Source organism: Mustela nivalis, assembly GCF_964662115.1.
Source record: "Mustela nivalis genome assembly, chromosome: 11".
Classification (NCBI taxonomy): domain Eukaryota; kingdom Metazoa; phylum Chordata; class Mammalia; order Carnivora; family Mustelidae; genus Mustela; species Mustela nivalis.
Window position 1 is genome coordinate 107,745,833 of NC_139030.1, and position 27,488 is coordinate 107,773,320.

At 34.2% G+C, this 27,488-nt stretch overlaps 1 protein-coding gene and 1 long non-coding RNA gene across 8 annotated transcripts in view; one reads left to right on the forward strand and one right to left on the reverse strand.

Annotated features, from left to right (window-relative positions):
* LOC309844088 (uncharacterized protein) overlaps window positions 1-27,488 on the forward strand; it is a 126,934-nt gene that overhangs the window by 60,613 nt on the left and 38,833 nt on the right. The window contains exon 3 of one of the 5 annotated variants that reach the window (XM_082690262.1): window positions 24,558-24,703. The exons of the other annotated variants lie outside the window; for them this stretch is intronic. The gene's annotated coding sequence lies outside the window, so the exon portion shown is untranslated. The remainder of the gene's footprint in view (window positions 1-24,557; window positions 24,704-27,488) is intronic. 5 annotated transcript variants of the gene reach the window in all.
* On the reverse strand, window positions 9,989-26,845 carry LOC309844090. Of its 3 annotated transcripts, XR_014300495.1 has the most exons (5): window positions 26,761-26,845; window positions 21,477-21,675; window positions 20,199-20,236; window positions 18,783-18,865; window positions 9,989-10,506 (listed from the first exon to the last, which is right to left on the reverse strand). It is a non-coding gene; the product is annotated as an uncharacterized lncRNA (long non-coding RNA). The 3 variants fall into 3 exon arrangements; XR_014300494.1 differs by lacking the exon at window positions 20,199-20,236; XR_014300496.1 differs by lacking the exon at window positions 21,477-21,675 and having other exon boundaries at window positions 26,761-26,841.

Sequence of the window (27,488 nt, forward strand, 5' to 3'; positions counted from 1 at the left end):
TTTAAATAAGTAAAAAATGCATGTAGAAAAGTATACCTAATTTAAATTCTGAGGATTTGCTCTGACAGAGGCAGCTCTCATTAGAAATGGCAAAGTCAGTTGGTAGACAGTGCCAAAATGACACAGACCGTGCATTCAAATACAGACAGTATGCTTGTATTTAATAAGCACAGCAGGTGAACAATTGGATTTGAAAGGGAAATTAAATGGGCTGACCCCAGTGCTAAGACATTTATTGTGTAGCTCTGCACTTTCTATTCTATGATTACTGCAAAGCTCTTTTGTAAACCAATATGAAGGAACACCATTAGAGCAATTGGGCATCAATTAAGTATTGTAACCACAGGAGAAAACACAAATACATTTTTAAAGGAAGTCAAATTCAATCTTCTTTTATGTTCAGGCTATTGTCCTCTCTAATTTTTTATTCTTTATGCTGTGAATATCTATGGTGAACTGAGTATTTTCTTGCACTCTGGCCACTTCTTGATGGTTGATAATACTATGGAGTGAAAAATTGCCTGGACTCGATATAATACTTTTCAACAGAACATACTTTCCCAAAGAAACATCTTGACCCTTTTGGTGTCATTTTCATTATTAAGTATTCATTTGTTTTATTCTTTCATATATAGCTTAACATAGTTAAAACTTCCAAAAAAAATCTTTTTGTCACTACCTTGAATAAAACATTATTTTTTTTTTGAATGGTTCTCTTTTCAAATATGAAAGCCATTATCTTAGGATAAACATGATGAAAAGATCAAATGCAGAATCAAAGGAAAGACTGTTATTTGGTGGAGAAGGAAGAACAAAATTTTGTGAAAAGATGGTAGGTTCCTCTGTGGCATTTTATTATTGGGTGTTTGACCCTTATATCTAGATATACTGTGAATGCTAATGAAATGGTCAGGGAGTTACCCTAAAAGCATTCTGTCCCTAACCCCACATTTTAAATGGAATGGAAAGCAGAGTAATTCATGTTTGAAGCAGGATAAGCTAGTTGATCTAAGAGCACAGTGGAAAGTATGAAAGCAGGATACAGGATGCTTCAGGTAATTATAAAGATGCATTTAGTCTCTAGTTACTTTGGACAAAGCTGTTTTTGTGATTTATGGCAGGTGCTTGTTTATAAACCCATTTCTGCACAGACACAGTGAAAAGCATTTATCATTCTGCTTGGCCTTCCTTATTAGATAAATGTCACATAAACATAACCTAAATCTGGAATCTTGCTAGTCCAGCACATACGCTGGTGGCATGCCTTTGACTACCTTCATTTTTCTGTTGACCTCCAGCAACCAGGGAGCATTTGACAGTGAGTATCCGTGGTCCCTGTGCTTTATTTACCAAACAGGGGGAAAAAAAAAATCATTCATAACACCTTAGGTCAGCAAAGAATTATTTATCAACAACAGGCAACTCAATATTGATTTTGGTTTAAACATTTTATCCTGTAGCTGTTTTTGGCTAGTAATTCAGAATAACCAATATGAAGACTTTGATAGCTTCAGGACTTAGGTATTTTGACAAGATGAAATTAATCAATAAAGGTGTCAGCGACTTGAATCCAGTTATCAAACAAACGGTCCACTCAAGAGATTAGAACATTAATTAATGTAATTTGTAAAATCTTGAGAAACTTTATTTCATATTTTTTCATATTTTCTATGGATTTCCCCACTCCTCCAAGATTATCTTACTTTTAAAAATTGTCATTGTCTTCTTTGAAATATTATATTTATAATTCTTAATTGATATATGGAAATTTAGGAGTTTCAATGTGGACTTTACTTAATGATTTATAATTTAATGTTAAATATGAAAAAGTATGAAATATTTTCATATTTGTGGCTAAGGATATAATGCAAAATTAGTAATGAAAAGACAACTAGTAAATCCGTATAATGCATGACAAATAATGAAGATGAGTAATATATTAGAAACTTGAGATTGCATTAATTGTACAAATGACACTGATGTATTAGTATGTCGATTATCCTGTCTGCAAAAGGAAACCATTTAAAACAGGTTGAGGTAGTTGTTAAATGAGAAATTCTCATGTTCACTTAAGTTTTATGGCTACCCATATGATTTAATACATTAAACATGATGTATAAATATTTTCTTATACAATTTTTAAATCTAAAATAGGATATAAACTATGGTTTTCCTTTTCTTAAACTGTTTAAAAAGTGAAGAATCTCCAACTTACAAGCCCCATCATAACTCCCTAAAATTATTTTAGGCTTATAGTCAGGAGATATATTTAGCCATCTAATATAGGCAGAAACTGCTAGTGAAAGCTGGACAAAGACACTAAAGAAAATAAGTCTGAGAAGAAATACAAAAGCTTTGAAATGGAAGGACATTTGAATTTTACATTTGAATCACTACATAAAATTATTTATTGAAAGAGTGATATAGATTATATATATGATATATACTATTTGTGCAATAGATAATATATATTATTGAAGACATAAACACAATAAAACTTTTATATATAATTCTTTGTTTTTGTAAAGATTTTATTTATTTGACAAAGAGAGCCAGAGAGCACAGGCAGAGGGAGAAGAAGAAGCAGGCTCCATGCTGACTAGGGAGTGGGAAATGGGGCGTAATCCCAGGACCCTGGGATCAGGACCTGAGCTGAAGGCCAACGCTTAACCAAAGGAGCCACCTGGGTGCCCCTTCTATATACATTCTTAATGCATTTATTATACAATAACTACTCATTTCAAAATCTATTACCTTTTGTCATTATTGCCATAGGAAATATATTACTTTTGTTTATTTTTCTATTTCCTTTTAGGATTTATGCTACTAAAAAATCATTTTGAGGGACGCCTGGGTGGCTCAGGTTAAGTGGCTGCCATTGGCTCCGGTCATGATCTCCTGGAATTGAGCCCTGCATGGGGCTCTCTGCTTAGCAGGGAGCTAAGCCTCTCTGCTTAGCCTTCTCCCTCTCCCTCTCCCTCTGCCTGTTGCTTCCTCTTCTTGTGCTTGTGCACTTGCTCGCTCTCTCTCTCTCTCTCTGTCAAATAAATAAATAAATAAAATCTTAAAGAAATCATTTTGAGACCCCAAAAACCCATACAAAGGGCACTAAACAAAGAAACAATTAAACAGTATTACAATCATCAGCATCTATAAATTTAGTTACTCTTCACTCTTTTTACTTTTATTTCTGTATTTTTATTTAGGAAATTACATTAATGAGCCCCAAAAGAACACTGAGATCATGCCCGGTCAAGTACTTAGAAGTAAGATCCTCCTCACACCAGTAGTAAATTACAAATTTGCTCGTCATGCACGAGAGCTCAGTTATGCAAAAATCATTTTCATTTGTGTAATATCTACTAGTCCACCAAGATTTGACTATAATCAGATGTAAGTTCTTAGCATTCCAAATATCACTCAGTTCAGAGAGGGGTTGCTAAATCAGAGACCTACGGAAAGACTCACTGAGACAAATACCTTCAGACACTGACTAGTTTGAGAAGAAAATGACCTGCGTCAAGGATTCTAATTCTTGGTCATTTCCCTATCAAATGGTCCACTATAATAATGAATGTTAGATTAACTTGATTTCATTAGTAACTTGATGAACATCTTCTCACAGGCAAGAGGAGTTTTTTCACACAGTTTTATGTCCACATTATCTAACATAAAACTTGGCATATTACAGATATTTAATAAAATTTTGGAGTTCTTAGGTCAAGAAGGGATTGGTAGATTATCATCACCGCTTACACACAGACTTGCAATTCATTGCTTTACAACAGCAAACATTTATTTTTTGCTCACCTATCTTTAAATTAGATTGGAGTCACTTAATCTAATTGGGCATAGCGGGACTTGGCTCTACACTGCAGAGAAATTTGGATTTTCTCCCCACGTCTCTTATTTTCCTTGGAACAAAAGCTCCCAAGTTGCCTTCTTGCGACAAAACCCAGGAGTGTGAGTGTGCATCGTCGGGGTGAGTTCCATGTCCCAGAGCCACACGCACACACAGATGTATATATTTAAGAGACGGTTCTTTATCTCTAGACTTAATTACAGGTGATAGTGTACATTCAACTTCTGTGGCATAATGCCTGTGAACTTTTGAGTAGCTTTTTTCTAGAGGCTAGGAAGATTCATAAGACACCTTCAGGGTCTTAGAAAAGAGTTAGAGCCACAATCTTGATTTTATCTTCCTAGAAAGTTCTTCCTTAATGGCCCTGATTTGATTATTTGCCACTTCTGAAATTTTTAGGCTATTCATCCTTCCTCTAAATTGTGTTTGCAAGCTGGACATTCCTTTTGGTGCCTTTTATTTCCTATTTTCCTGTATATAAACAAGTTGCTTTTCTAATATTTGGCCACAAAACTTATCCAATGCTACAGGCTTGTTAAATAATGTTCCCTATTTAAAACAAAACAAAACAAACAAAAAACCCTTATATTTAGTTCTAGAATCACAGCCAAAACTGAGGGAAGATACAGGGATTTTCTATTACCCCTTGCTCCACAAAAGTGGCCTCTCCCATTATCAAATCCCTCACTGGAATAGGACATTTGTTAAAATTCATGAACCTACACTGATGCTGATGTATATTCTATGGGTTTGCACAAATGTATAATAACGGGTATCCATCATTGTGGTATTATATAGAGTATCTTCACGGCCCTAAGAATCCTCTGTGATCTGCTTATTTATCCTTCCCCACCTCCAAACTCTAGTAACCACAGATCTTTTTACTGTCCCTCTAGTTTTGACTTATCCACAATGTCATATAATTGTAAATGTATACTATATCGCCTTTTCAAATTGACTTCTTTCACTTAGTATTATGCATTTAAGTTTTCTCCCTGTCTTTTCATAACTTTATAGTTCATTTCTTCTGCTGCTGAATAACATTCCATTGTTTTGATGTACTAGTTTATTTATCCGCTCACCTGATGAAGAACATCCTTGCTTCCAAGTTTTAGCAGCTATGAATAAAACAGTTCTAAACATTCATGGACCAGTTTTTGTGTGGACACACATTTATAATTCCTTGGGGTAAATACCAAAGGCAGGCATTGCTGGGTCATATAGTAAGAGTATGTTTAGTTTTGTAAGAAAATGCCAAACTGTATATCCAAAGTAGCTGTATCATTTTACATGGTCTGCAGTGAATGAGAGCTTTTGGTGTTCCACATTCTTGTCAGCATTCGATGTGGTCAGTATTCCTGATTTTGGTCATTCTGGTAGTTATATAGGAGTATATCATAGCTGTTTTAATTTGCATTTCCCCGATGGTTGTAATGTGATCATCTTTCATATGCTTATTTACCAACTGTATAACTTCTCTGATGAAATGTCTGTTAAAATATTTGGCTCATTTTAAAATTGGTTTGTTTGTTTTGTGTGTGTGAATTTTAAGAGTTTTATATATATTTTAGATAACAGCACTTTATCATATGTCTTTTGCAAATATTTTCACCCCCTCTGTGGCTTTTTTCCTTATTCTCTTGAGATTGTCTTTAGCAGAGGAGAAGTTTTTAATTTGAATGAACTCTAGCCTATCAGTTATTTCTTTCATGCATTTGTGCTTTGGGCATGGTATGTAAATAGTCATTAGCACACAAGGTCACCTGTGTCCTCAATATTATCTTCTAGGAATTTTATAGTTCATGTTTTTACATTCATGCCTGTGATTCATTTTGGGAAGGTCTGTGTCTAAATTCTTGTTCTCTCATTTTTTAAAAATGTTTTTCTTTATTACTATTTTTCTAATGTGGATATTTAGCTGTTTCAGCAACATTTGTAAAGCTCTCTTTGTCCCACTGCATTTCAAAAATCAGTTGCCTGTATTTATGTGGATATATTTTTGGAGTCTTTATTTAGTTCTATTGATCTGTTTATTTATTTTGTCACTAATACATTGTGGTCTCTCTACATTTATAGTTAGTCTTTTGAAATCAAATAGCATCAGTCCTCCAACTTTGTTGTTCTCCTTCTATAGTTTTGGCTATTCTGGGTATTTGGCCTCTGTATATAAACTTTAAGATCAGTTTATTGACACCTACAAAATAACTTTCTGGGATTTTGATTGGGATTGATTGAATAGGTCAAGTTGGGGAGAATAGATATCTTGTCACTATGGAGTCGTCTTTTCCATGAACATTGAATATGTCTCCATTTGTTTAGTTGTTTTTTTTTCCCCCTTTCAGCAGTTTTGTACATTTCCTCATGTAAATCTTACACAAACTTTGTTAAAATTTTTCCTAAGGGTTTCATTTTGGGTGTTTCATATATGAATGGTATTAATGCTTTTAATTTCAAATTCCAGTGTGTTCATTGCTATTATATAGGAAAATGAATTATATACTATTTCATATTGTTTTAATTTTTTCAAAATATTTAAAAATTTCTCCTGAGATTTCTTCTTGACCAATATATTCTTAGAAGTATGTTGTTTAATATCACATATTTTTGGATTTTCCAGTTATCTTTTTGCTTTTGATTTTTAGTTTATTTTTTTATGATCTGAGAATAGACATTGTATAATTTCTATTATTTTAAATTTCATAAGGTGTGTTTTATAGGCCAAAATGTAGTTCGTCTTAGTGAATATTCCATTTGAATTTGAGAGACATGTGTTGTTGAATGAAGAATTCTGTACATTTCCAGTATATCCAGTTGAATGATGGTGTTATCTTTATGCCTAGTGGTGATAAGGCAAGGGAACACACTCTTCTTATAGGACTGAGGGAGTAGTGGTAGTGAATATTTTGTAACTTACATTGCATCTATAGACATGGAATCAATTTTTCACTTCCTGGTAGCCAGCTATGAAACTGAATTATGTAAATTTATTTTCCTTCCCTTACCACCCCCCACAGTGAAACAATGTGGAAATCTGAGGTTATTTATATTGTTTTCCATTAGCAATTATATTCCTCACTATAAATGTGAGAGACCTAAACTTGGAAATAACTGAGATTGCTTTTTAAGTGTACTTAGGTACTAAATTTTCTCTGATAGTCCCAGCAGGTTAGACAACGATATATTTGATATATAGTCCATGTTTTCTGAACAAAAGATGGATACAATGTTGCTTGCAGAAAGTAAGATCAAAAGGATTGCTGAGTGTTTTATCGAATTTGAAAAATGCTCAATCATTATTTCCCCAAATATTTTAAGTCCTTTTCTCTCTTTCTTCTCCTTGAAGGTAACAATTACACATATATTAGTCCTGTTGAAGTTGTTCCATATCTCAAATGATTTATAAATATTCCAATCTACATTAGCCAGTGAAATGTATAAATTTGCTATATCCCACTAAATATGATAATTTCCATAATTAGAGATAATGAATACTAAGAGAAAACAAACACATATGCAGGCAGAATTTGAAAATATTAACAATGCCTAGACAACATCACATTTATTTTCACACCGTACAATTTGTTTTGATGCATTTGGCATGTAGATTACATTATTTTGATGTTCTTCTTTAATAAAAAGAAAGAATAAATAGCCATTTTAATTAAATGTTGTTGATTTGAAGTAATTTAAACTATGGATCCAAAAAAGCAACTTCAAGTTATGTTAATCCCTGAAAACTGAGAACTTGCATTTAAAAGTTTTCCAGAGGGGCGCCAGGGTGGCTCAGTGGGTTAAGCCGCTGCCTTCAGCTCAGGTCATGATCTCAGGGTCCTGGGATCGAGTCCCACATCTGGCTCTCTGCTCAGCAGGGAGCCTGCTTCCCCCTCTCTCTCTGCCTGCCTCTCTACCTACTTGTGATCTCTCTCTGTCGAATAAATAAATAAAATCTTTTAAAAATAAATAAATAAATAAATAAATAAATAAATAAAAGTTTTCCAGAGAAAATAAAATGTAACCTCTGACCTTCTCCCCACTCATGCTCTCTCTCACTCTATCTTTCTCTCAAATAAATAAATAAAATCTTTTTTAAAAAAGAAAAAAAATGTAACCTATCAGATTTTTGGCCTTAGATACTAATACAAAAATCTCAAAGAAAGTAATCAGATAGCTAGCCTTGTCTCACAATGGCATTACATAAACAAAAGTAATTGAGAACACAATGGTAACTGTTTTAACTTTTTAAAGAATCTGTGAGTAATTTCAAGATAATTACCACAAATTGTTATTTAATTTTTAAATTAAAAAAATTAGAAGTTCTTTTAGTTCAGACGTCTGAAGTCTAAGGTTTAAGGCTGTTAAGACTTCTCATTTTAATTGCCCCTCACTATGTTTCTTTCTTTCTTTCTTTTTTTTTTTTTTAGATTTTATTTATTTGTTTAACAGAGAGAGATCACAAGTAGTCAGCGAGGCAGACAGAGAGAGATGGGGAAGCAGGCTCCCTGCTGAGCAGAGAGCCAGATGTGGGGCTTGATCCCAGGACCCTGAGATCATGACCTGAGCCAAAGGCAGAGGCTTTAAGCCATGAGCCACCCAGAAGCCCCACCCCGCACTATGTTTCTACATCAAAAAAATGCTACTTTATCTCAACTATGGTTTGAAATAACAGTAATTCATCCTCTGTAACTGGTATGAATAATACTTATTCCTTTATCATACAGAAAAATTCATAATCTATATCTGCCCATCTTTTAGAAGCAATATGAATTGAAAGTGTGAACTCATCACCTATTGTTTCTAAATTATCTGGAATGAAAATCCAGTTCCTTAAAAGAACTTTCATATGTTTTTTTAAAAATGCTCATTATGTAGTATAAAAAGCAGCATCCTCAGGTAACCATTATAACATTAAGGAATGCAGAGCTTGTAATACAGTGTGAAATCTAGCTTGTCCCACCACTGTTCCAACTGTCATTAAACCCACATTTGCCAAGTGGTCCTTGAGTCTGTATCAGAACATACCCAGTTAGGGGTAACGACCCATCATTGTCCAAGGCAGGCAATTCAATCATTAGACAACTCAGTATAATTCAAGAAACTTTATGAAAACATTAAATGTGACATAATTTTTATTGGTAAATCTGTTATTCTTCCATTATTGAGATAATAATTACGTTTGGATATTCAACACTCTGTCCTCATTTTTATCACTGGTCCACAGAGATTTAAAAATTTACAAATGAGACTCTTTGAGGATAGCTCTTTCACTTTCTTCAAAACACCTCTTGCCCAAACCAAAACCAAAACCCAAACAAAGAACAGAACAGAAAGGAAGAAATAGAGGAAAGAAAGAAAAAAGAAAAATAAAGGAAAGGAATTCTTCCTCACATTTTTAAGCAACACTGATTTCATTAGCTGTTCTTTATTGTGGTTTAATATTTAGTTTAGTAACGGTCTTGAGCTTGAGTACATAAATTGCATTCTAGACTCTCAACATATTTCTCAAAGCCCAGGGGCTGGTAAAACTATTCAGTTAGTGATTTGTATTATATGTCTTAGCCATCTTCTACACTGAACATTGTTCTATCTAGAAAGTGTGTGATTATCTGACATTTGATCATACACTTAAATGTGACCCACTAGATACATTAGCCTGAATTCTATGAGATGATAAGTAAGGAAAAGTATTTGATTCAGAAGTACGAATGACAGTTTTTTTTCACAAGAATGTTTGTATTTGCTGAATGAGCAAAATCAGGGTTGTTTGTTTCACTGTTGGGTGGAGAGCCTGAGTTGCTTTTGGCCTATTACATACTGATGGTTCTCAAATAATTTATTTTTTAAAGGTTTTATTTCTTTCACAGAGAGAGAGAGAGAGAGAGTGTGAGAGAGAGCACAAGCAAGGGGAGCATCAGGCAGAGGGAGAGGGAGAAGCAGGGAGCCAAGCAAGGAGCCTGACACGGGGCTCCGTCCCAGTTCCCCAGTATCAGGACCTACACCTAAGGCAGCTGCCAGAGGCAACGGCTTAAATGACTGAGCCACCCAGGTGACCCGTTCCCAAATAATTTAGAAAATATTAAAATTATAATTGTGTTATCAATTTCTATTTTTTATCCTAAGAATTGCAGTTACTATGCAGTTAGTTTGGACAGTTTAAAATTACAAAGTAAAAAATGTGATATAGATGATATATATATAAAAATTTCACCAGAACAAAAAGTAATACAACATCACTTCATTTTTACCCCTCCTTGATATGTATTGGAAATAATACATAAATGAAAAGGGAGGAGTTTGGGGAAAAATGGTTGATTAATTCTAACTGCCATACGTGCATATTACTTTTCTATGTCTTGGACAAAATTTACCATTATACAGAGCTCTCTGGTGTCCTCATGGGCATTTTGAACACTATTTATGTAGATTCTGGCATTAGATTTCATAAACTTGGATAAACATAGCAGGATGAAAGTTGCTTGTAAAACACAATAGATAAACATCAAATCTTTTGCTTGCTCTCTCCTACATTTGGATAGATAGTTGTTAGAACAAGCGCCAGTTCCCTTGAAGCATGTTACAACTCAATCATTCTTCACAGTTTCACTCCAGGAATTAATGACTCCACAGTTATATCCTTTCCAAGTGACCTAAAATTGACAAGTAAAGTCACAATCATTTCTGGCATTTGAAACAAAGTTAAAAAAAAAAAAAAAAAAAGATTGATTCAAGTTTTCATGGCTCTTTCTCTTGAAATTCCTTTTCAGAAACCTCTAGATAGCTTTATTCGCCTTTTACTATATTTTGTAGTTGATAAATTTAGAAGTTCAATATTTTTATGTATTTCAAGATAGTACACTCACCATTCTTTCCCCTAAAATGTATTCTAACTAATAGAGATTTTTTTCAAAATATTTCTCTCTATAAAACTATTTGACACACGAAAAAATGTTCATCATCACTAGCCCTCAGGGAGATTCAAATTAAAACCACATTGAGATATCACCTTACACCAGTTTTGGCCAAAATTAACAAAACAGGAAACAACATGTGTTGGAGAGGATGTGGAGAAAGGGGAATCCTCTTACATTGTCGGTGGGAATGCAAAGGTGAAGCCTCTTTGGAGAACAGTGTGGAGATTCCACAAGAAATTAAAAATAGAACTTCCCTATGACTCTGTAATTGCACTCCTGGTTATTTACCCCAAAGATACAGATGTAGTGATAAGAAGGGCCACCTGTACCCCAATGTTTATAGCAGCAATGGCCACGATTGCCAAACTATGGAAAGAACCAAGATGCCCTTCAACGGACGAATGGATAAGGAAGATGTGGTCCATATACACTATGGAGTATTATGCCTCCATCGGAAAGGATGAATACCCAACTTCTGTAGCAACATGGACAGGACAGGAGGAGATTATCCTGAGTGAAATAAGTCAAGCAGAGAGAATCAATTATCATATGGTTTCACTTATTTGTGGAGCATAACAAATATCATGGAGGACAACGGGTGTTAGAGAGGAGAAGGGAGTTGGGGTAAATTGGAAGGGGAGGTGAATCATGAGAGACTATGGACTCTGAAAAACAATCTGAGGGGTTTGAAGTGGCAGGGGGGTGGGAGGTTGGGGTATCGGGTGGTGGGTATTATAGAGGGCACGGATTGCATGGAGCACTGGGTGTGGTGAAAAAAAAAAGATAAAAGAAAAAAAAACTATTTGGATAACATATTTGTGGTAACATTATAGAAATTTATTTTAGTTTTGAATATAGCTATTATAAAAAGATTTATAATATTTACCTTAGATGTGATTTTAAAAACCTTTAAGAATATATTTTTACTTTACCTATGGGAAAATTGATTATACTAATATATATATATTGTATAATTCTCTAAATATTATTAAAATATAGTAATTATTAAATATATGCTATTATTAAAATCAATCATTGATTCAGTTATTGAATTTATGTAATATAATAGTTCTAAGAATAATAAAGTTTATTTATTTTAGGGACGCCTGGGTGGCTCAGTTGATTAAGCGGCTGCCTTAGGCTCGGGTCATGATCCAAGGGTCCTAGTATTGAGTCCCACACCAGGCTCCATGCTCAGCGGGGAACCTGCTTCTTCCTCTGCCTGCCTCTCCTCCTGTTTGTGCTCTCTCTATCTCTCTCTCTAACAAATAATAAAGAGAATCTTCAAAAATATATTTATTTTAATAGTTTTCCAAAAAAAGATATCCAAGGGAAAATATCTGATATGAAACTAGTGATTTTGATGATGAACAATGGCAAAGTAGAGAAGTTGATTTTCAAATTTGTATTTTTGAAAGCCAAGATGATGATTCTTACCAGTGTTATTGATTGGAATAATAACCAAAGAGATAGAGAATGTCAATTAAATACCTACTATGTATCAGGAGTTCTTCTAGGTGGTGGGTATGAATATGTTTGAGAGCGAAGTAATTAAGGCCTCAGCACTCATGAATTTCACCCTCTAATTGAAAAGATGCACACACACACACACACACACACACACACACAAAGTTAATAAATTCCCAAGCAAATTGTTTCTTAAATTCCATGTATCAATGAAATCATATGGTATTTGTCTTTCTCTGACTTCTTTCACTCAGCATAACACACTCTAGCTCCATCCACGTCATTGCAAATGGCAAGATACTCTTTTTGATGGCTGAGTAGTATTCTATTACACACACTACATCTTTTTTATCCATTCATCAGCCGATGGACATTTGGGCTTTAACATAATTGGGTTATTGTTGCTAATGGTGCTATAAACACTGGGTACAAGAATTAGTATTTAATCAATATTTTTGTATCTTTTGGGTAAATACCTAGACATGCAATTGCTGGACTAGGGTAGTTTTTACTTTTAACTTTTTGAGGAATCTCCATAATGCTTTCCAGAGTGGCTGCACCAATTTGCATTCTTATCAATAGGAATGGGAGAAGATATTTGCAAATGACATATCTGATGAAAGGTTAGTATCCAAAATACATAAGAACTTATTAAACTCAACACCCCAAAACCAAATAATCCAGTAAACAAATGGGCAAAAGACATGAATAGACATTTTTGTCAAGAAGACATATAGATGGTCGGGGTGCCTCGGTGGAACAGAGGGTTAAAGCCTCTGCCTTCGGCTCAGATCATAATCTCAGGGTCCTGGGATCGAGCCCCACTTCAGACTCTCTACTCTGAATGGAGTCTGCTTCCTCCCTCTCTCTCTCTGCCTGCCTTTCTGCCTATTTGAGAAGACATATAGATGGCTAACAGACACATGAAAAGATGCTCAACATCACTCAGCATCAGGGAAATACAAATAAAAACTACAATGAGATATCACCTTACACTGGTATGCTATTTTTAGTTTTGGGAAATTCACCTTGATTTTTTATCCATAATATATTTTTTTATTTTTTAAAGATTTTTATTTATTTATTTGACAGAGAGAGATCACAGGAGACAGAGAGGCAGGCAGAAAGAGAGAGGGAGGGAAGCAGGTTCCCTGCTGAGCAGAGAGCCCGATGCGGGACTCGATACCAAGACCCTGAGATCATGACCTGAGCTGAAGGCAGTGGCCCCACCCACTAAGCCACCCAGGTACCCCATAATATATTTTAAAAATTATTTACTTTTTAAAATTTCTCTCACATCCTTAGACTCCTTTAAAGTTGGTAATAGCACTTCTAATTCTATTTCCCAAATAATTTAACTTTTATTTTTATACTTTCTATTTACTTCTCTTTTCATTCATTCTCTACTACATATTTATATATGTATACATATATATGAAATAAACCTTACAATATAAAAAAAATTGCTCAGAGTATGAAGAAGTGCAATTGTGAGAAAGTATGGGTGATAGTGGTGAGGTAGCTTTTGATAGTGTCAGTATATATATCGCTAATGAATATGAGGCATAAACTGAGAAATTAATGACAAACTATGGACAGCCAGGAGCAGATCTTAAATTTAAAAATTTAGAATGATTTAGAATGAGAAGACTGATGTTAGAAATTGTAGAAGAACAGGAAGGGGGACATAAAGGTGTGAAAAATATTGCTCAGGTTTTCAAGGAATGAAAAACCTTTTTTTTCCAAATTAGAATACATTACAATAAACCCTAAAGAAGAGCCTGTTGTATTTTTAAGGGTTTGAATTAAGAATAATTCAAAAGAGAGAAAAGAGACAGTGGTCATGAAGTTGGAGGATAGATCCATACATGGCAGTTCATGTTGCATGATCTTTAGTTGTTTGATAAGGTCATTAGACTGTTTAAATAGATTGTGTATGCACTGGATGATCTTTGTTGTACCCTATGGTAATGAAAAATTATTCAAAGTTAGCGGATGAAGGCAAGGAAACTTATGTGGATTAATGGAGTAATGGATTATTGTCATTTAGAGTGTGATTTACAGTAGAATGCCTAAGAGATATGTGCAGATTATTGCTAATACAGCTTAATATAGCTTAAGATACAAGTTTGATTCCCCAAATCAGAGTAGACTATTATGTAAAAAGAACTTAAGATGTATAAATATAAAGTGCTATACATATTTGTCCTCTTCAAAGCAACTATTAAAATACAAAAAGGTAAGATTTCAAACACAAATTTAAAAAAAAATCTACTTTTAATTAACTACATATGTTATAAATATACCAATTTATAGAAATTTGAATTGTAATTTTAAATAAGCATATCAATATTTTGCATGTTTCTATACAACTTCTCAGGACTCTCTCTAAGGCAATACTTAATGAGTATACTCCCCAATACTAAATTGTCTAAGATATTAAAATAAATTGACCTTAACATATATTGTAATTCAGGCATTTTAGTCAGTCTAAATATGCATAATTACTAAAATACTGTACATGAATTTGGACAGAATTTAAAAGAACTTTATCTTAAAAAATAAAGTGCTTATTTCAGCTATATCCTTAAATAATTTCCACAGTAATATTCTGAGTAAATATAATCTGTTTCTACAGAATTAAATGCCTGGATAAAGTATAGATTTTTAAAGGATATAAGTATCTGGTTCTCAAACAATATTGGTGTCCTCTGAGGATGAGACTTAAGAGATTGATTGAAGGAAACCCATCTTTTAAAAAGTTTAAAAGTTAAAGGAAAGGCAGCAAGCATAATCAGTGAGAGAAGGACCTCAGGATACTAATTAATATTACAAAAACTTATGAATGTGTAAACTCACTGTTAATTGTAAATGCATCAAGGTCAGCTTCTCTAGCATTTTTTCTTTAAGGTATAAATTTTCTGTATGCTATTGAAGTACAGTTTTTTGCTTAAAGCAGTATGTTACAAGTGTAAGACATTTTATATAAGCCTCATATGATAATCACAGAAGAAAAACCTGTAATAGATATGCAAAAGATTATGATAATGGAGTCAGAGCATTTTGCTGTAAAAACCCTTCAAATCATAATGGGAGAAAGCAAGAGAGGAAAGAAGGAACAAAGTATCTACAAAATGTCAGAAAATAACAGAATGGCAATAGTGTTATCTCTCAATAATTATTTTAAATGTAAATGGATTAAATTCTCCAATCAAAAGATAAAATAGATGAATGAATTTTTTTAAAAAGATCCAATGATATGCTGCTTACAAGAAATTCTCTTCACTTTTAAGGACATACACAAACTGAGCGTGAAGGGATAGAAAAAAAGGTATTTGAAACAAATGGTCATAAAAAGAAAGAAGGGGTTTCTATACCTATATGAGACAAAAGGATTTTAAGCAATATATAGTAACAAAAAAGAAAGAAGATCATTATATAATAATAGAGAGAGAGAATCAATAAGGAAAGAGCAGATTTGAACTGTACAGATAAATGTTTCAAACATATAAAGAACATTCCATCCAACGGTATCAGAAATTCCATTCTACTCAAGTGCACACAAAATATTTTCTAGTATAGATCATATGTTAAGCCATAAGTTAAGTCTCAATAAATTCAAGAAGATAAATATTTTATTAAGTATCTTTTCTGACCACAATGGAATAAAACTAGAAATCCATAACAGATAACTAGAAAATTAACAAAACATGAAAATTAAACACATATTAACAATCCAGTGGATCAAATAAATCTAAAGGAAAATAGAAACTACCTTGAGACAAACAAAAGTGAAAATGCAGCTTTCCAAAACTTATGGGATATAGCAAAAACAGTTCTATGAAAAAAATGTATAGCAGTAAAAAGAGAGATCTCAATCAAGAAAAAAAAAAAAGAACCAAATTAAACTATAAACCAAAGAGAAGATCTTACAACTGATAATACAGAAATATGAAGTCTCATAAAACTGCAAGACTGCATAAGACTACACTAACAAATTGGATAACCTAGAAGAAATAGACATATTTGTGGACAGATACAACCTATCAAGATTTAATCACGAAGAAACAGAAAATTTGAGCAGGCCAATAATGTTAATGAGACTGAATCAATCACTAATCAAAAACATCCAAACAAAGAAATGCCAGGGACCAAATTGTTTCATTGTGAACGCTGCCAGACATTCAGAATTATCACCAGTCCTTTTCGAACTCTTCTAAAAAATAAAAGAGGAAGGAACACTCCCAAAATCATTTTATCAGGACAGCAAAACCCTGATGCCAAAACTAGATAAGAACACAGGATAAGAAACCACAGGCCAGTATCCCTATTGCCTATAGATACGAAAATTATCAACAAAAAACGGACCAACTAAATTAAACAGAGCATTCAGAAGAGCAAGTGAATAGTTAACAATAGTGTATCATATAATTAAAAGTTGTTAAGAGAGTAGATTATAAAATTTTTCACCACATACAAAAAGTTGCAACTATGGGAGGCAAAGGATGTGCTTACTGTGGTAATCGTTTTGTAATATATACATACATATATAAAATCATACATTGTATACCTTAAACTTATAGATTGTAACATTTCAAATATATTTCAATAAAGCTATAAAAATAATATACTGTATTTCCTTACATATTTTATTGTAAAGGCTTAATATAAAATGTACTTATAAGTAATAGGATAGGAAGAACCAAAATAACAAAAAATACTGGTAGAGGAAATGCTGAAGCAAGTCAGAAGTATGATTGTCTGTACACGTATAGTAATGCAAAGTTTTGCTAGAAATCAACAAAATTCATAATAAAGCCGGTGGATATTTTTTACTTATCCAATCCACAAATATTCAACCATGCCAATATTGGAAGTTGGCAGTGCATTGGGAAACAGCCACTTTTGGGTACTGCTCCTAGAAGTGTGCATCTGTTCAAACTTTCTGGAGGACAATTTGGCAACACTTAAAGCTCTCTTGTCTGACATGATCTGGATCAGTAATCAGTAGGTTAATTTGACATCCCTACCTTTAACAAATAATATAATTATTCACTAACTCCTAGGTGTAGGACCAAGGCCTTTTCTTTGCATACAAATTCTTTGTGTATGAAGCTCTAAAGTCTACCCCTGTTGTCTTTTCTCTTTTTCTTAGAAAAATGATGCTTATATATACTACAAAATCTCATGCCAAACATTTGAAAGTGTCCTAATGCTACTTTCACTGAAAACTTGGGACACTTTAAATTCTTATCAATCTTCTACAGATTCTTATCTACCAGTAATTACATAGAAGTTTTCTATTGATTTAATTTACTTAATTTCCACATATTCAACAACATTATCATAGATACATCTTTCAAACTTATTTATCATTTTTGTTAATTTTAATTATAATCTGAAATTATATAGGTATAAAAATATATATAACTGGAATAATGAATGAGATGTAAATGTAATTAACTCAGTTCCTTTAAATAAAAATACACCTGCATACTAGTTTGTGGCCAGTTCACCACATACATTCAGTTTATGTGTACTTACTTCCAGATAATTGAAAGAATTAAGCTGTCCAGATAGGTAAAAGTTAATTAGAAGACTTTCTACTGTATGTATCACAATCCTTAAAATGTTTTTTTTTGTTTTTTTTAAAGATTTTATTTATTTATTTGACACAGAGATAGAGAGATCACAAGTAGGCAGAGAGGCAGGCAGAGGGAGAAGGGGAAGCAGGCTCCCTGCTGAGCAGAGAGCCCAATGCGGGGCTCGATCCCAGGACCCTGAGACCATGACCTGAGCCAAAGGCAGAGGCTTAACCCACTGAGCCACCCAGGTGCCCCCCAATTTTTTTTTTTTAATTTTTAAGTTAGAATTATAAAATGGAAGTTAATTTCTAAGGTTACATAGAAGGATAATAAATATAATAAATAAGATTATGTAATTAGTTTTATTTTCCTTCTCAAATATAATGCCATCATGTTAACATTACACATATTATAAGAAATAGTTATATATCACAGTCCTTATCTATAAAAATAGAATTATTAGTGTTGGAGGCTACAGCATGGTTGGAGTCGAGGACCAAACCAGTCCCTGACTTGTGTCTCCTTCAAAGTCCGGACACCTTGACAAGGTTAAGGACAGGAAAGTTGAGTAACAATGAGAAAAGGGTCTGTGCTATGTGTCGCGCGCTGGCCCACGTGTCTTCCCACACGCTCTCCCTACAGAAGGGAACAATGTGGTCAGGGTCATGAATTCTTAGTTGGTCCTTGTTGTTCTGTACCTCCCATAACCCACTCCCTGGTTGATTGTCTTGGCTTTAGCCTAGACTACCTGGCATCACAAGGTTTGCTTGTAGTTAATGTAAACTTGTTATAGGAACTTGCGGTCATCTGACTAGGTACTGCTATAATGCTCCTCCTATTCTGGTCTGCCTTATAAATGCTTGTAAGATGTGGAATAAAATCGGCCCTGTTGGACATCCTCCTCAGTGTCCCTCCTGCCCCATCTCTTTGTCTCTTAATTTCTTTTCACCATCCTCTTACCGTCACGTTTCCTGGCCCATTTGTCGCGCTGGCCGTGACATATTAGTGATTGCTTCTTCATGGTTTCCTTATTTGTACCTGCTCTAAAAGATATAAACATAAACATGTATTACTATGACTCTCTGATAATAAAAAATGAACCAATTTGTGGTTTCTATAAAATGATAAGTAAAAGAAAATTAAATTAGAAGACTAGATTATGTTGCCTTTCCTCTTTTGTATAACTCTTTTTGTCTTTTTTTTCTTTCTATGGAATCAACATAAATTTGAAACTCCAAAAATTTGTCTTTTTTCTCTTATATGAGGAAAATTAATGAGAAAATAATGATCATTTATTATTATTATTATTATTATTTTAAATGCAAGAGCTACTCAGAGAATTGTCAAGGATATGTTTGGCTTCTGTGAAAATGTCAGGGAATTTAAAGAGTGGTGTTGCTGACATATATTCACCAAAGGGGCTTTAAAACTAGCTAGTTTTAATTTGCAACAATGTGGATGGAACTTGAGGGTATTATGCTGAGTGAAATAAGTCAATCAGAGAAAGACAATTAATCACATGAACTCTGTGATACGAGGAAGTTGAGAGGCAGTGTGGGGGATTGTAGGGGTAGGGAAGGAAAAAATGAAACAAGATGGGATTGGGAGGGAGACAAACCATAGGAGACTCTTAATCTCAGGCAACACATGGAGGGTTGCTGGGGGGTGGGAAGTTAGGGGTAGGGTGGCTGGGTTATGGACATTGGGGTGGGTATGTGCAATGGTGAATATGTGAAATGTGTAAGCCTGATGATTCACAGACCTGTACTCCTGGGGCAAATAATACATTATATGTTAATAATAATAATAATAATAATAATAAAAGCTCTGCTAATTAAAATAAAAATGAGACCATTATTCCATAGAAGAATTACTTTAAACGAACTCACAGAGTTTGGGATATACACCAAAATGCCAACTTCTTATTTTTCAGTAAGAAATACTGCTACCAATTACTGGAATAATGAGATTAGTTTGACTTATTCTTTCTCTGAGTGGACATTCCTGGGAGGTCAGGTTAAACCAGAAGGTTGATTGTTAGTTTAAAAATCAAACAAATAAAAAAACTATAGAATGCAGTACTTGTCTTTTTCTGGGACTATAAATGCAATTATACTGAAATGTACTGATATATCAATGTTCACAAGAATATGTCTTGCAAATGAGACTGCAGTTCTTGAATATGGTTGTACTGTATTATGTTCTTCCTGAAGAATTGTTTGGTTCTACCAATACCGGTTTTGAAAATTTTACTATTCTATGGCTCCATAGTTAATCAAACACAATTCTAAATACTATGTTACTTCTATTAGTTTATTATCACCTTTACTGAAATTTTATCTGAACTTAAAAAATATTCAATGCAAGTTTGCATACCTTGTTTTTTGTTTGTTCAATTGATGTCCTATCTTGTACTGGAAAAAATTAAATTAAAAAATATTGGCATAGGTTTTTGCATATTTATATTGTGGTTTAACATTCAGAGTTACTTTTTTTTTTTCCATTATTGCCAAGCTCCTGGAGAGGGTATGCTTACCAAATAATTTTTTACCACCAAAAATGAAGTACCAACAAAAAAGTAAGGATTTTTAAAAAATGTTATAACCTTAGAACATTGTACAAAATAGTTATTTTTAGTGAACATCATGGTTCAAAATCTCCTGGAAAGTTACTCCTTTTTAGTTTAATTGTTTTATTTAGTAGAATAAAAACTATAGAGCTTCCATCATTTGCATGTGGATCTGGGGATTTGTATTCTTCAAGCTTCTTTCATATGCAGCCAATTATATGTCTGTTTGGTTTTTTAACACCACCTCACAGCATGATGTTCCAGTGCTCTGTATGTGGTCCCCCAGAATCAGAATTATCCTTCTTATTTACCAAATCAAAATTCCTACTGAAGTTGAAGGATATAGTACCTACTCACATGCTATAACTAAAGATCTTTAGCATGTGAGAGCCACGACCCTATTATACAATTATCATAGGAATGGTGTATATAGGACTTCCAAAAATTAGGATCACTATAAAATAATTTATTTATTTACTTTAAATATTTTATTTATTTATAAATAAATATTTATATAAATATTTATCTCTAACAGACAGAGATCCCAAGTAGGCAGAGAGGCAGGTAGAGAGAGAGGAGGAAGCAGGCTCCCTGCTGAGCAGAGAGCCCGATGCGGAGCTTGATCCCAGGACCCCAGCACCATGACCTGAGCTGAAGGCAGAGGCTTTAACCCACTGAACCACACCGGCACCCCAGTACAAAATAATTTAAAAGCAAGTCACATACATGACAGGAAAGTGAGGAATATTCACTGTCATACCAGGTCTTTTCAATCGAATATCACTTTATTTCCCTGCCTAATATGAGGTAACTGGTATACGCTATCTTATCTTGTTTTCTAGCTGCTTTGAAAACACTCAGCTATCTGCAGTAACACACATGAGCTTCTATTTCCTTTACATAGTTCCTATAACAATAAGACATGAACATTGTGAATGATGCCATTAAGTATACTAATCAAAGCAGATAGTAACTAGAGGCAGTTAGATGTTTGAAGTATATTAGGCAATATCTTTCCAATGACCCTAAAAGGTCATGTTGTATAGTTCTTTATATAGACACTTTATAAAATTGTATAAAAATACCTTTGAATTGTCAATAATTCTTCCATATGTGTATTGTTTCTAAAACATGTGTTTCATCTTAGTAGAACCTTCATGCTCTATTTCTTCTTTCATTTTAATAGAGTCTTTGATGATCTTCAAAACCAATGTGTGCTTATTTGCCAGACATGGCCAGCAATTTCCTGTACCGACCTATGAAAGATGACTGTACCGAACTTTGCTGTGAAAGAGGAGAAGGCAGGGAGGTCAGGCTCAGAGATGAAGACCCTTTGTCCTTTGCTCCCACTTTTATAGGTCCTTCAGGATGATCACAAATCTTTATCAGTATTTCTCCAGCACATGATGTGACAAGGGGTGTTACTGGAACTAGAAGATCTATTTACAGGAAAGATACAATATGCTAACCTGCGCGTCCTATGAGATCAGCTAAGCATAGCCTAAGGGACAGTGCATACATCTCTTAGATCACAGGGCAGCTGTTTTGGCTAAGAAAGCTTCCGGGAAGGCGACGCCATGTGGCATTCTGCATTCCTACCCAGAGTGGTCACACAGGCCTCGGTGTTCCAAAGGCCTCGCCCTTCTCCCAAACCTTTCCTGCCCTCAGCTGCCTCCGTGTTTCATTTTAGCAAGCCAGGTACTAGGGATGATTTCACGGTCTACATTAACCCAGCACTTATTTTCCTGTTCCAGCTTATAATTTCATAGTTCAATTGTAGGCAAAGATTTTCACCCTAACATAAGACAAAGAATATAAAAACATTGTTTCTGTAAATACCATTATTTAAATGAGCAATGAGAAGCATAACAAAGACTTTGTTATGCTTAAGTCATACTTCCCCAAACTTAAGTTATACTTAAGCCATATTATCTTCCATTTCCCCCAAATCTTCCTATATACTCCTTCCTACATGGATTAAAGAATTTACTTTGATATTTTGAGGCACTTGTAAGTCATACAAATAACTTGCTATTACAGTATTCCTTAGAACATACACAACACAACTTAATTTGTAAATACCCGTACAATAAACGGGTATTGTTTATTGTTTCTAAACAATAAAGATGGTGCCTTAGTCAGTTTGACTTGTATAACAAAATGCCATGGGACTGGATGGCTTAAACAAAACCATTTATTTCTCATAGTTATTGAGGTTGGAAGTCTGACCTTAGGATGTCAGCCTTCTCAGTATGTGCTCACATGGCCTTTGCTTGGTGCATGCAGTGGAGGGCAGGCAGGAGAGAGAGAGAGAGAGAGAGCGAGAGAGAGCGCATGCTCAAGTGTCTGTTCTTATAAGGACACTAATGCTACTATAAGGATCTACTTTCATCATCTTATCTAATCCTAATCCTATAAGGATCTACTTTCATTATTTTATCTTATCCCTGTCATCTTCCAAAGGCCCTGTATCCAAATACCATTTCACTGAGGTCAGGACTTTAACACATGAATTTTTGAGGGATACAAACTTCTCTATAATAGCACCCCTCAAATATATCTAAATAAATTTTCTGTTTAGACATTAGATAGTACTATTGGGCCCTAATCATTTTATAATGAATATGGTAGAGACAGGAAGAAAACTAATGAAATGTGTTGTATATATTATGCAGAATGAACAAATAGTGTCAGCATCTTATTCATCATTCTATGGGTTAGGGAAAAAAAAAAAAAGGAAAAAATATTTTAAAGAAGAAAATACCAAAGATCAGAAGTTAGTTTTGTTTATCATACCTGGTCTAATACACATTCTTATCTTTTACACATTGTTATGTGCTGTTATTGCAATGATACCCCTAGACTAACTCATCTGACTTTATTCTGTAGAGAATTCTAGCCATTCTAGACAATCTGAAAACTGCATCTGTCAGAGAATCCATAAATCAATTCTTGGGAATATGTCTAAGACAAATGGAATCATAGTTGAGTCAGTGATCATGTGGTGTGGTTTGGGAATCAGGTTATCGGTGATTTATTACTAGAAATATGAAGTAACAAAAACCTAAGGCAATATGGCACTGACTTTGGGGTAAGATGGTAAGGAGAAACTGGATGACCTTGAGGAGACTTTAAAAAGGCAAGGAGGACCATGAGGAGACAAAGCAACACATTGTTCATGGAAAATTTAGGAGACATTTGATGTGTATTGACAGACAGTTTGTAACCACTGACTTTTTCAGCAACATAAGGAATAGGAAGAGCAGGTAAAGAGTTCATGGATTGTTTGGGGAAATTCCCACACAGAATGTACAAAGTGCCAACGGTCTTCTTCTAACTTCCTGTGATAAAATAGGAGAAACAAGACAAGCACGAAGGAAGAAATACTCAGTTTTTTAGAAGAAACCAGAGGAAATAAAAAGGAGGCAAGATTTGCTAGATTTTTTAAAATTAAAGTTTTTAAGTCCTAATCCTTCTAGATATCAAGTTACTTGCAAAGTAAGAAATAAACCCAAGATAATGATAAAATTCAAGACACTTACCATATAATAGAGCATCAGGTTGAGTATCTCAAGGGCATGTACCCAAGGCACTTTGTTGACAGTTTGTAAAAAATTAAGGAAATACCCATTAGGATTATGAAGGTTCTTATGGTCATTGTCCCACAATGTCTGACACATATTAAAGGAGATATGGGCCTGTATTGAAGATTTTTGTGCATTTAGCTTTTGTCTAATGTAGTAACCCTCAATACCACAGGGAATCCATAGGTTCTGAAGAGAATTTTTCTTGCAGAAACATTATTTTGGCTTGAAAGACCGATTGCTCAAGACAACCCTACAGGGCTCAAGCTGTCCACAGGCAGGAAATAGGCTGAGAAAGAATTCAAACCATATCAACACACAGACCATCTTTAGGAGAAAGAAAAGGTGATTCAGAGATTGGAGCCAAGATCCCAGATTGGAGCTGAAAGCAATAAAGAGCCACTCCCAAAATAAAATGGGGCCCGAATCAAGAAACTAGCATCATGTGTTCTGCTGAGTTTCAGAATTGATATAGACCAATGAATGCAATGTTCCTCCTGTATTCCTCCTTTTTAAACAGTAGAGCCTGTATCTGTCTATTGTGTGTTGGGTGTGATGGGGAAAAATATTCTGTCTCTTCAGATCACAAGTTTTCTGAAAGGGGGAAAATGTACTTGAGAAACCCCCTGAAGGAGATTCAGCTGCACCTGGCCCTGATTTAGAAGATGAGACCTTGAGATTTCTATCAACCCCCCAATGAGATGCATCTTTGGGAATCTTTGGAGAGGGTGAGCATATTTTGCATGTGGAAGAATGTGAATATTTTGTGCCTGGATGGCAGACTGTAGGATATTTTAAAAGTCCCCAAATTCTCTTATATCCTTTCCATTAAAAATTAAGGATCTAATTTCCCTCCCTGTGCACCTAAGCTTGTTCAGAGACTATTTTGAATAAATCTGTTCCAGATCTAGCCCTTTAGAGGATTAGAAACCTTTCGTCTTTCACTCTGGAATCCATGTAAGAAGTCAGACGATCCTGCTGCATAGAGCATTTGGAGAGGCAATGATACGACAAGGAGATGGAAAGGTGCGGGGCCGAGCCTTCCAGACTTCCCATGATGGCGTCAGGGATGTGAATGATGTTACCTTAGACCTTTTACACTAACCCACTGTTAGTTGACATCTACTGAGTGATCCCTGTACATACTCCCTGCAGGAGAATAGACCTGGCGAGATCTGCCCAAATCAGTCACTTACAGAAATATAGCTATGACAAAATTTATTTTCAACTACATTCGGGGTATTTTGTCATAAAATGAAAGATAACCAAAACAAACATCAGCTACTACATTTCTTATATTACCCTTGTCTACAGCAAGCGTATTTTCCTTAAAGATTGGGGTAGGATGGACCCCCCCCAAAAGTATGTATTGACTTAATTATCAAGATTAGTAAATACATAGGAAAGGAGTTACATTTTTTCCCCACAGTTGAGCCAGATTTTAATAAAGAGCCTAAAGAACCACCCCGTCTTTTATTGTATTTTATTTTACTGTTTTCCTTTATCTGGTCTGCGTTACATTAACTACATTTCTAAATTCACACATATAGTTCTCTCTAGGAATCTATCTGTTCCTCTCATCTGGTTGTTTAGTGTTGATTTTCATTTCTTCTGAAACTGAAAGTGTGGCTGATTTAACAACCTGCTCATATAAAAGAAACCATTATTCAATATGATGGGACCTGCTGGGAACAATTTCTTAGATCACATCACAAATGTTATCAATGGTAAAATGTGGAGACTGTGACAGATGGAACACACAATTCACTGAAAGACATTCTTGCTATTTAAAATTGCTTGTGCGCATCCCAATCTTCCTGTTACATGAGAAAGTGAAGATTTTTGCCTCTGGATCTTAAGAAAAAACATATCACGTAACTCCATGCTATTGATGATTCTTTGTAAAAATCTATGTTCACACTAGACAATTGTATTCAAAATATTGAAAAAAAATTGGTAGTATTGCTTATCTTATTACTCCATCTGGTTTAATTTGAACTATAATGGCAATACCTGTAGAGAACATTCTAGGAAGTGAAAATATCAGCCTGCATTCCAGCGTTTCCCAGGGATATGTCATGTAAAGCAGATGGCCTGAAATCACTTGATATTATTTATTATCCTTATTAAAACTTGTATCAAATTTCAATTAGGAATTGAATCTACTGTGCTAAAAATAATTTCTATGAAAAAATTTGTTTGATTATTAGTGAAACAAATTATTCATTGCAGTATTTTCTAACTTCTTCCATGCAGTACTTATCGATGTCAAACGGGCCATTGAATTTAAGAAATCCTGATTGGGGAAAAAAAAAAAAAAACTTAACTGAAAATTTAATCTTAGATTGTATCATAGCTTTTGTTATGCTAATAGCTATGGTGCATTTTTCAAAAAGAGCTATAATCATGCAAGACATTTGCAACTAGAAACTTAGTTGATACACTCATTTATAGCTTTCTGGAATTATTTGAAGTAACTTAGGATAATCAGACCTATAAAAAGACAGGATAAATCAGAGTTAAGAGAGTAGTAAGTTCTAGACCAAATTACAACTTACAGTGACTGAGAAACATTTGGCAGTTCTCCCTACCCCATGCCATTTGAAGCGAAATGCCCTTTATGACATATGTTCCTCTCGAGCAAGGGAAAAACGAAGTCAGGACGGCTGCTTTGGGGAGCTCCCTCACCTTGCCGTCAGTTTGTGCTTGGTTTTTCTTTTCTACCTCAGAACAATTTATACTATGGACGCAGCCAGTTGCTGCACAGGGAGAATGTTACACTAACCTAAAAATGAGCAAAGAATTGCCCTCAAGTGGAGAGTCCCAGCAGCGAAACTGCCAGATGTCAGGCTCACTGCAGTTAAACTGTGGGAACTACTATATTTCCACAGTTGTAATTTGTGGTTCCAATACATGTGGAGTTCTTTTTCTACATTCTAAACAAGAAATCATTGGCAGGAAGCATAAAAGCATGAGTGCAGATGATTTTCCTACTCTATTAGTACTCTGTTAGGATTACTTTGATAATGACTTGATAATGGAATTTTCAATATGAAAAGGAAGTTTAAAAAAATTTATCATGGAACTTTGTATTACATCTGAGTCCTTGACTTCACAGTTGGATGCTGTTTAATGTTGTTAGAAATAGCTTTTTAGCCTTTCCTGTTTAGTGTTATTTAAAATACACCTTACTTAAAGAACAATTGATTTGTAATAAAAAAAGAGATATTTTTGAGAGATATTTTTAAATAGTATTTGCAGAATCTCTTTTACTAGAAGGAGTGTAAGTGGACAATCATCATTAATATAATTTCTGAAAATATCACAGGGATATTTGAGGGTAGTAAAATTTGATGGGATTGAGTCTGTTTATTCGATAAATAAATTCTAAAACATAAGGAAAACATTTTGTTCTCAGAGGCTTTGCATTCATTAGTTAAAAAGACAATGAATGATAACTAAATTCAAAAAGTAATATTTACTTGGAATATGCATCATCAATAATGCAATGAA